The sequence below is a fragment of the Lactuca virosa genome, chromosome 4 (assembly GCF_052849685.1).
Source record: "Lactuca virosa cultivar CGN04683 chromosome 4, Lactuca_virosa_CGN04683_v6, whole genome shotgun sequence".
NCBI classification, from domain to species: Eukaryota; Viridiplantae; Streptophyta; class Magnoliopsida; order Asterales; family Asteraceae; genus Lactuca; species Lactuca virosa.
Window position 1 is genome coordinate 81,956,464 of NC_136429.1, and position 11,734 is coordinate 81,968,197.

Here is an 11,734-nt window from a genome sequence, read left to right on the forward strand (position 1 = left end):
TGTATGTATGTATGTATGTGTGTATGTATGTATGCATGTATGTGTGTATGTATGTATGTATGTATGTATGTATGTGTATGTATGTATGTATGTATGTATATATGTACGTATGTACGTATGTACGTATGTACGTATGTACGTATGTATGTATGTATGTATGTATGTATGTATGTATGTATGTATGTATGTATCTATATGTATGTATGTATGTATGTATGTATGTATGTATGTATGTATGTATGTATGTATGTATATGTATGTATGTTCATGTATGTGTTTGTGTGTATGTGTGTGCGTATGTATATGTATGTATGTATGTGTATGCGTGTGTATCTATATATATGTTTATGTGTGTATTGAATGTGTGTGTGTTTGTATATGTTTATGTGTGTATGTGTATGTGTATATATGTGTGTGTATGTATTTATAAGAAAAAAAAGCTTGTTAGTAAAAGTATAAGCATTACAATCTTAACAATGAAATGAGTAATGGATCCTGAAGGTGCACACGACTTATGAACGATATTAATAGCTAAAAGTTGATGAAAGTATAGATAATAATGTATAAGAGAGCTGTGAAAAAAACGAAGCGGAAAAAATGACGTTTGTTGTTCGAAAATACGAAAATAAGAAATATCTGTAGGTAATTACCATCGAATTTGTAATGGAATTCTAACAGAACGTCTTTTCCGTAGCTAATCTCTAGTTAATTACATGCATAATGGCTACGGAAAAAGCTCTCCGTTAGAATTCTGTCACCAATCCATAGGTACTTATCTACGGATGAGCTACAAATTTTTCTTATTTTCGTATTTTGGTGCACCGAAAGTCGTTTTTCCCCTTCATTTTTTCACACCTCTATTATACATTATTATCTATAATTTCACCAACTTATAGTTATTAATATCGTCCATAAAGTCGTGTGCACCTTCAAGATCCATTACTCGTTTCATAGTTTCACATTGTAATCTTATTAATATATTCATATACACATGCATATACACATATACATACACATACACATACATACATACATACATACACATATACATAGACTTTCACATATACATTTACATTTGTATACACATACATACATACAAACATACATACACATACATATAAACTTTCATATATACACATACATTCATATACACATACTTACAGACACATACACATACAAATATACACATACATATGTACCATCACTCATTCATGTATATAAATATACATATACAAACATAAAGTTGTGTGCACCTTCGAGATCCATTACTCATTTCATTGTTTAACATTATAATTTCTATTAATACATTCACATACACATACACATACACATACACATACACATAAATACATACATATACTTTTTTTTCTTTATTAACATAATTTAAAACATCTTAGTTATCATCGTACAACGAATGAGAAGAAAAACGGGAAACAAGTTGCGGCGCTAAGCCTTTTTTGTATGGTAAAGCCAATTCTTTTGAAGACTACATCCATAGATCTAGGAGATATAACATTGCTATGCAAGATTCATCGTACTCTACTAAGAAGCTCTATCGCATTCGGCGCAAGGAAACCAAACATATCTGATGCAAAAGGTATGAACACGTGTTGATTTTTCAAGCACGATTTCTTATTTTTGGTAACCTTGCATGTAACAATTTTTAATGCATCATGTCTTGTCATGAAACTCCCGACCCTTAACCCTACGAGAGGGGATACCCCTGTAAGCTCCATACATGTGTGTTTCCCTCCAACCCCATATAAATACATATATGGATGTACACTATTATATGCATATGTATATGTGTTTGTCTATGTGATTAAGGCCCGTGTAGGAGAAAAATGGAGAAATCACCATTTTCGTCTGCGACCACATGTTCTATGCATAAATTTCGGCTGTAGGAAAATGGTTCTTCATTTAGCAACGTTCTTTGTTAGAACTTGAAATATTTATGGTGTGTAAATATATACATGTTCTTCTTTCATGTTACAATTCACATTATTATATGGCTTTTGCCTATGATTAAACATGCAATGATGACATTTCTTAAACATATGCAAACCTATGAAAAACTATCTTCCCATTAGTGCAACCCCAATGGATACTAACCGATACTAATAAAAATAATAATAATAATAATAATAATAATAATAATAATAATAAGGAAAATAATAATAATAATAATAATAATAATAATAATGGAAATAATAATAATAATAATAAAATTGGAAACAATAATAATAATAATAATAATAATAATAATAATAATAATAATAATGGAAATAATAATAGTAAAAATAACAATAATAATAATAATAATAATAATAATAATAATAATAAACGAAATGAAAGGAAGTCCGTATTGTATAAGAACATTTATTGAGCTCTTAGCTGTAAGGAGTGGCTATGTTAAGGCTCTCGCCAAAGACTCGCTTGCCTCGCTATAGACCACCCCTAACCTCTCGTTAGGATGCACGCCAAGAAACAGTCGCTGCCGGCATAGCGAGAAAAAGAAAAGAGATTGAGTAAGGAAAGAGGGGTTTTGATTAAATGTGATTGGCTGATTTTTTTTGGGAAATAATCTCCTGCTTTACGAAATACATGGTCATCAATTTGTGAAAAGCATTATTTTATTTATTTTGTTTTGAATAAATAGTTCGAATAAATTATGTTTATTTAAATAAGAACTATCAATGTATTAGTTTGTTAATAACAAACATAATTTATTTAAGTTTGAGTTTTAAAAAATAATATAATTTATTTAATATGAAATATGTGTTTTAAAAAATATAATTTTATTAAAGTTTGAAAAAGAAAAACAAAATCATGAAGTGTTAAAGATGATACCATTTCTAAAAAAAAGTTGCTATCGAGGTGGCAACAAAAAAAATGACATGACAACAAAAAAACTTGATGTGGCAGTGTGTTAGGAGTGTTACCACTCCTTTCAGCCTGATGTGGCATGCGCGACCGTTTGGTAAGTTCTTGCACATTGTATACTCGAGGCAATCTTTTTTTTTTCAATTTTTTGTCTTGCCATTGCATAATCCATATACGTGTTTTTTTGCTCATAAAAAAACAAACGATTCCAATTCCTTCTTCCTCACTTATCTGTAAAACCCTAGATTTGTCTAACAGATTTGCATTGCAAGGGGAAGCTTGATTCCTTCTCCACTCCGTTCGTCTCTCTCTCTCTCTCTCTCTCTCTCTCTCTCTCTCTCTCTCTCTCTCTCTCTCTCTCTCTCTCTCTCTCTCCGGACCATCATTTCCACCCACCAAGATCGATTTGCCGATGAAGCATCTAGTTGTCGCCACCGCACCATCAAACATTTACCGTCACACCTTACTCCTCGTCGTCTTCATGGTACCCCGCCGTTGTGGATCACTAGTTTGTTTAATCAGGTATGTTTAATGTAAATAGATTTTTTTTGTTATATAGTGGTATGTTCAATTCAAGCATCGTAGAACCCTAATTTAGATCTTGTTACTTTTTCTATCCCTGAAATCACTTCATGTAACTTGCTATAACATCACAAAACAACTATTTGACAATTATATAGGGAAGAATGGATTTCTGATTTCTACACTCCCCTTAGGTGGTGCTCTTGATGTGGTTTGTAACAACCGAGCTCAATAATGGAGGAGGAGAGAAAAAGGTTGACGGAGGAAGAATGGAACTCCATGATTTCAACTAAGCATAAACTCTTGTGTGGATTTCCTCTCTAATTTCCTCTTTGGCGGCGCTGCTTCTGCTTATCAGGTCGTTTTCCTCATTCATTCATGTAGGCTCTTGTATATTTTTATTTCATAGTTCCATACGCTTCTTTCATTTTAATACTCTTGGATTATTGTAATCAGAAACTTGATCCTTAGATAGCCATTTCACATTTTGAATTTTATCTTTATTAATGAAAGATGCTGAAATACGGAACTTTATCAAACTGATAACTCTGATTCCAACAGATGCGTTGATATGTATTTGAAATCACAACCTAATGGTCATATGAACCGGTAAAAGCTCCATAAAATTGGTTTTTTGTTTACTTGGATGCATCATGATGCCCTAAAATCTTCACAAATCAACTAAGTTGTTGTGTATTTAAAATCTTAACATGCTCTCTTGTTTGGTGCCTTGTTGCAGGTTGAAGGAGCTGCCAATCAGGGTGGCAGAGGTCATTCTATTTGGGGTACTTTTCACACAAACAAGGTTTGCAAACTTTTTAAAAGATTCCCCATTAAGACAACTTTAAGAAAGTTTCACATTTCTTTTCTTTTTTCTTTATCACCGGGGGAAAATAAAGATGGGAAAATGGAGATGTAGCAATATATCAATACCATTGTTACAAGGTTTTCTTTGTGTGTAAGATTCATTGCTTTTGTGTTGTGTATATTAAGCTTATTACATTTTTCTATTCATTGCTTTTCTGTTGTGTCCATTAATCTTATTACATTTAAATTTACATTTATGTTTGTAAGCAATTAGTTAAACATTTGTAGTTGACACTTTTAATGTGTATTATTAGACACATTTAATGTATTATTAGACAATGTTCATTAGTAATATGTATTTGTATTTAATACTTTTTTAGGTTTATTAGTTTTATTATATTGTTATTTGTTTTGTGGTTGAATAATATAATGGCTTTTTTTTTTTCAATATTTTGGACAGAAAAAACTGGATTTTTTAATAATTTTTTGTTGTTTTTTTTTAAATAAAAAGTAATTACCTACGGATTACCTATAGAAAATTCGTAGGTAATGTGAGCCGTAGGAAATCTGTTAGTAATAAAGTCAATGTTAGTCAAAGTGGCATCCGTCGGTAATCCGTAGCTATGTATTTCCGTATCTATTTCTTAGGAAAGTAGTTAACTTTAGTCAAACTTGCATCTCGTGAATAATCTGTAGGTATTTTGTAGCTATTGCTTTCTATAGCTATTCTGTAGGTATTTACCTACGGAAAAAACCATAGGTATTATGTAGCTAGTCCGTAGCAATTCTGTAGGTATAAATTTTCCACATGCGTTTATACTCTATGCCTTTTTCTGTAGCAAATCCGTAGGTATTGCCCTTGTTTTCTAGTAGTGTAATAAAGTAAAAAACAATGACATTCAAAGACAAAAAAAAAATTGTTGAATATGTCATTTGTTTATGTTCGATTTCTATAGAAGGTTATATTCAAAGGTTGATAAAAATTAAACGTTGTTAACATTATATTTTGATATATCAAACTTTATATATTGAAAGTTATGATATAGAAAAAAGTTTAGTTGTTTAAACTATAAAATGGTAATTATAAATGAAATAATAAAAAAAAACAAACGGTATATATATATATATATATATATATATATATATATATATATATATATATCCCTATTCTAATAAAAGAATAGTTTTAATCTCCTTTTAACATGTGTCATCCTATTAGGTCTGCTAATTAATGTATATTTTATTCTTCTTTTGCCATGTGTCACCCTATTAGACATCCTAATTAATGTATGTCACTTGTCAACCTATTAATTCTCTATTTCAAATTTCAAATTTTAAATTTCCCACTCTAATTACATTAAATTAATAACATTAGAATAAAATTAAAATAAAATTAGTACAAATTCTAAGGTAATATAATTTCACCTATTTATTTAAATTAATGATTACAATTTTATATAACTAAAAAAATATATTTTAATTAATAATTTATTTAAAATAAGGGATTAATAATTTTGAATTCCCACTATAAAAATTTAATTAATTTTGTAACCGTGGTTCCCACGGGTTATAAACTAGTATATATATATATATATATATATATATATATATATATATATATATATATATATATATATATAACCAATTAAGTATCATAAATACCAATCAAACAGCATAAGTTAAAAACTCTTGAAATATAGTACTTAATTGGTTAAAAATACTTTTGAATTGTAGTAGTTATTAAATAAGTTTCACATTTTTGCAGGTTTAAATGAAATAAATGTAATAACTTATAAGTATCAATTAAACATCATATAATTAAACATCATATGTTAAAAAAACTCTTGATTTGTAATGTTTTATTAAATACTTTTAAGTTGTAGTAGTTATTAAATAAATTGAAAAGTTTTATAAGTTCCAAATGAATAGGGTACTAAAAACATGATCTCTATTATAAGATAGAATAAATTGCACAAAAGTCATTAATTTTTCACTTTTTTTTCGATTTTGACACCACGTTTTTTCTGTTACAATTTAGTCATTATGTTTTCAATTTGTTGCAATTCTGACCGGTTAACCAATTTCTGTTAAGTCATTCGGTTGTCATTACTAATGTGACATGTTGACGTATCACAAGCTAAAAAAAGTGGCACAAAAGACACAATGTTTTCATTTTTTTTATGATTTTGACACTATGTTTCCTATCTTTTCTAGTTTTGACACTAAGTTTTCGCTTTTCTCCAATTTGCAACATAAATGAAATAATGTATGCAAAGATATAATTGTTCCGTTTACCATAGATTAAAAAAAATGAAATAAACATATGCAAAAACATAATTGCTCCATTTTCTGTACTTAGTTTTCTTTCTCTTTTCAAACTTACTACCACGCTCCTTCTATGTGTTTTCATCACTTTCTTCCGACCATCCAAGAACCTCAAAACTACGGTTCATGAGCTATCTTCACCAGAGAAACCGACGACATCGGCAAAACGTTTTCCTTCTAACTAGCTCAAAAGGGTCTTCACCTAATCTTGGTTAACAGAAATCTATCCAAGCTTAAAGAAGTTTATGATGAGATTGCATTGGTGCACCCAACCACCAAGATCAAGATTTTCACTGTGGATTCTTCCGGCGAGAATATGGTGGCCAGAGTTAATGAGATGCAAAAAGTGATTTATGATGAACATCTAGACGTGGATATTTTGGTGAATAATGGCAAGGTGACTTATCCTACGTACATGTTTTTTCATGAGTTTGAAGAAGAAGTTTGGATGAATGTGATGAAAGTGAATGTGATAGGTACGAGTTTGGTAACAAGAGTTGTGATAGAATGAATGATTGATAGGAAAAGTGGTATCATTGTTAATATTGGTTCGGCCGCTACCATTGTTGTACATTTAAATCATTTCTATGCGATCTAGGATGCCAGCAAAGCGTAAGTTACTCGTTCATTGTCTATTTCTTTCTTTTAATTTGATCCATGGTTCTCTCTTTCTATTTTAAGATCAAATTAGAGGCATATATGTTTTAATTTGAGTCAATAAACGTACACTTGGAACGTTTATACGGACAAAAGGTAGACATGGTTTTGAGTTAAGAAAAAAATTTATTTACATACATGAGGCAAACTCATAGAAACAAGGGAGTAGGGAAAAAAAGTCAATAAAAGTATTGCACCAAGGAAAAGTGAAACCCAAAGGATATATACAGTGACAACTTAATGTTCTATAGTTCAAATATTATTTACAAATACAGGATAAACAAAAACAATATACAAACAAAGATTTTCATTAATGGGGGTGGAAAACTGGATATTTCTATTTCATTAATGTTACAAATTGGAGAACATCGAAAACTTAACGTCAAAATTGGAAAATACTGAAAACTTAGTGACAAAATCGCAAAAATTGAAAACGTTGCGACTTTTGCGCCACTTTCTTTTCGCTTCTCACATGTCATCATGCCACTCCGGTAGTGACAACCGGATAACCTGAAGCAAACTGGTTAATTGGTCCGAATTGCAACAAACTGAAAACATAGTGATTTAATTGTAACAGAAAAAATGCGGTGTCAAAATCGGAAAAAATTAAAAGTTAGTGACTTTTGTGCCACTTACCCTATTTTATATATATATATATATATATATATATATATATATATATATATATATATATATATATATATATATATATATATATATATTGTTAGGCGTGTCAAACCCAACAAATATAGGGGTACAAAATGACTCCAAAAACACTGTTACTTTGCACTAAAAATGTAATACAAGGTAAGCATGATCGATGCACACGAAACAAGTGCTTATACGTTTTTGCGTAAGGTACAAAAATGTTCACAGAAGAGAGGGGTTTATATGCAATTGTAACGCCCGGTCCCCGGTATGTATTTTATTATAAGTTTATTGCATTTTTACACAGGGACTCGACGAGTTGGAGGCCCAACTCGTCGAGTAGATGCGAATGTTGGACGCGGGTGGAAGAGTCTACTCGCAGAGTCGGAAGCCCCGACTTGTCACACCCGAAAACCAGAACGACGGAAACGTTCAGGGGCGAAGGACGTCATGTACGGTATCACAACAATGCATAATAGTAAACAAGCAACAACATCATCCATTGCATTAATAGTATAATTTTGACACAAGTGTGTTCTGTGTAGTTTATAAGACACCAAAAATGAATAATCAAAATAAGAGATGAGTTTTGAACGTGCTCCATCTTCTCAAAACCTGGTCATCGGTACCTGTCTACTTGTGACCTGAGAATACAAGTTATTTTGAAAGCGTAGATCAGCATTAAAGCTGGTGAGTTCATAAGTATTTTAGTGTCATTGTTTGTATAAGTTTGAAGAATGTGCTTGTAAATGTTTGATGTAAAAGTTTGTAAGTGTTTGATGTAAATGTTTGTAACCTTCCTAGAAAATCCTATATTTTCTACTAAAGCAGTCTTCTACCAAGACCCAACTGTTCTTTATGTTTGTTCTTTTGTAAAAGTGAGTATTTTCCCAAAGTATGGCTATCATTACCAAAATATAGTCTTCATTACCGTTTATGTGAGAAGATCACAAAGTGAATGACATGGGAAAAAAATAAAGATGTACTATAGTTTTATCTAGGTAACTACTCATGTACTAACTACCTTAAACTTGTTAGTTTAATTAAGGTAAAATGTGATATGATTCTAACCATACTTGATCGACTAGTATAACACGACATTCGAGACGTCGAAATGATATGACATTTGTCACCCGTAGACCTGCAGGTCCTACTGTAGCTAGCAGCAAGGTGTAGGAGAGTCAGTCCCGTATAGATCTATACACAAATTGAAGCTCTCCATCCAGGAGACTCTGGGTACAAAACGTGACGCAACAGTATATTGTCGAACCATGAAGTAGTATCTCACATTATTTTTATAGTATTTTTGTATTTGTATAGTATGTTCTAGTGTAGTGTATGTTCTCTCTGTCTAGTATGTAGAATGTTCTCTAGTGTATAGTGTGTAGTATGTATTGTTTCTCGTTATAGTATGTACTGTTTCTCTTTATAGTATGTTTGAACTGACTCATGTATGAACTGACTCTTGTATGTTTCATTGTTCTAGAAATAGTATTAGTGACTTCCTAAACTATACCTATTATAGTTTACTAGCAATGTTGTTTGAATGAATGAACATGTTTGTATACCTTTGTTACCCAAAAGTATTGACCTAATAGAATAACTTTTATATCTATATACATACACATAATATATAACTAAGGTTCAAACGACCTTCAGACAAATAACCGATACCCTAAGCCCACAACCAAACAAGGAACAGGAAATAAGGCGAGTTATCAGTCCTAAGTCCTTTCAATCCTACTTATATAACTATATCTATATAGACATGATTTTGACAAAGTATAAGTTTAAAAGAGTTTAATAGAAAGAATTTAACATGCAAAAGAGTTTATAAAATGACTTGAAGCAGTTTGTTTGATAACACAGTTTGAAATGTAACAAAATCCATTTGTTTGATAGTTATTAATCACATGCGATTGATATAATAACTATAATAGTTCTACTTGTATTCCCCCCCATAAAAGCATTTAAAATCATTTAAAAGATAAGTTGAGGGGTATGAACTCACCTGTAGTGAGTGATACAGATGAAAGATCGGTTTGCAGGATGTTAAGTGTCGAGTGAAGACTTGAGCACAACGGATCCTAATAAGCATATAATGACACATATATGTATATAATTAGTGTTAATACAACTAAGCATGTAAGGAAAACACCCTAGGACTTAGGAAACACTTAGACTGAAGTGTTAGAAGTGCAAAGGGTTGCATCTAAGGGGGTGTACGGCCACACTATGGTGTTTACGGCCAAGGGTTCACGGCCCTTGAGTTTACGGCCATAGGGTTTACGGCCCTATGAGCTTACGACCGTAAACTCATGAAGTTTTGTGCCAAAGAGGTGGTTTAAGGTCCTTCAAGTATGCAGGAAGTGTCCTAGACTCAATCCTAGACATAAAAAAAGGGTTTATGTCCAACTTGTAGCCTTAACAACGGTTTACGGCCAAGGGAGATGCTCCTGGACATAAACTCTCTTTGATCTTGGATATTGGATGATTTCAAGTAGCATAACTAGTAAGCACTACACATAGGAAGGTACTCAAGAGTTTAGAAGCCTTTAGGGGGTCTAAGGCCAACAAATGCACCCTTAACAAGGGTTTACGGCCAAGGGAGATGCTCCTGGCCGTAAACTCCTTTTGCTCATGGGATTTGGACGTTTTCAAGGTGCAAAACAAGGTTTCCTACTAGATAACAAGTATAGGAATATGATACTTACAATATAGAAGCAGCAAGAGTTGATTTTTGCCCAAAACACTAGTGTGTGTTCTTGGTGATCTTGAAGATCAAACCCAAAACATGAAGTTACTGGATGAAATCGAAGGATGAGACTAGATAACGAGTTGTATCAACTAATAAAAGGATGAAACACTTACATTTTTGAAGAATAAGATGAAGATCCTTATGATACTTGAGAGAGAAATCAAGTTCTTGAGGTTGAAATGGTGAATAATGAGGAAGAAAGGGTGGAATATCATGTTTAAGGCCCAAGTTTGCGGCCACCTTGAGTTTACGGCCGTAAACTCATATGGTGTGGCCGTAAACTCCACATGATGAGGTTTAAAACGCTCTAATTGACTCTAAATAATGCTAGAAGATAGCAAAACAAGTCCAACTTTGATTGATTTGAATGATTATTCAAGATAGAAATTTCGGGTTGTCACATCATCCCCCCGTTAGAGAGAATTTCGTCCCGAAATTAGAGTTCAACAAATAAGCTATTTCAAATAAATAAACGAAAAGATGAGGATATTTCAGTTTCATTTGATCCTCGCGCTCCTAAGTGAATTCAGGTCCTCGCTTGGCATTCCAACGAACCTTCACTATCGGGATACGACTTTGCTTCGTTTTCTTGACCTCTCGGTCCATGACCTCTACAGGTTCTTCCACGAAGGTGAGGCTCTCGTTGATCTCGATCTCGTCGAGTGGGATTACAAGAGTCTCGTCGGACAGACACTTTTTCAAGTTTGAGACGTGGAAAGTAGAATGTATGTTACTGAGTTCGCGAGGTAGTTTGAGTTTGTAAGCTACAGGGCCGATTCTAGCGATAATCTCAAAAGGCCCTACATATCTTGGATTTAGCTTGCCATGCTTTCCGAAGTGTATCAAGCCCTTCCAGGGTGAGACCTTCAATAGAACACGGTCGCCCACCTGGAATTCCAACGGTTTCCTTCTCTTGTCTGCGTAGCTTTTTTGTCGGTCTCTAGAGGCTTTCAATCGTTCATGAATCTGAACGATCTTCTCTGTCGTTTCCCGAATGATTTCCGGACCTGTGAGAGTGCTTTCAGGAACTCGTCCTTTAGCTAACTGAGTGTCGCCCACCTCAGCCCAACACAGAGGGGATCTGCACTTACGGCCATAGAGGGCTTCGAATGGAGCAGCCTTTATGCTCGTGTG

The 11,734-nt window shown here is 32.6% G+C and overlaps 1 pseudogene; it reads left to right on the plus strand.

Annotated features, from left to right (window-relative positions):
- Nucleotides 1-3,295: 3,295 nt before the first annotated feature.
- Nucleotides 3,296-7,153, plus strand: LOC145104685 (very-long-chain 3-oxoacyl-CoA reductase 1-like; annotated as a pseudogene).
- Nucleotides 7,154-11,734: the final 4,581 nt, after the last annotated feature.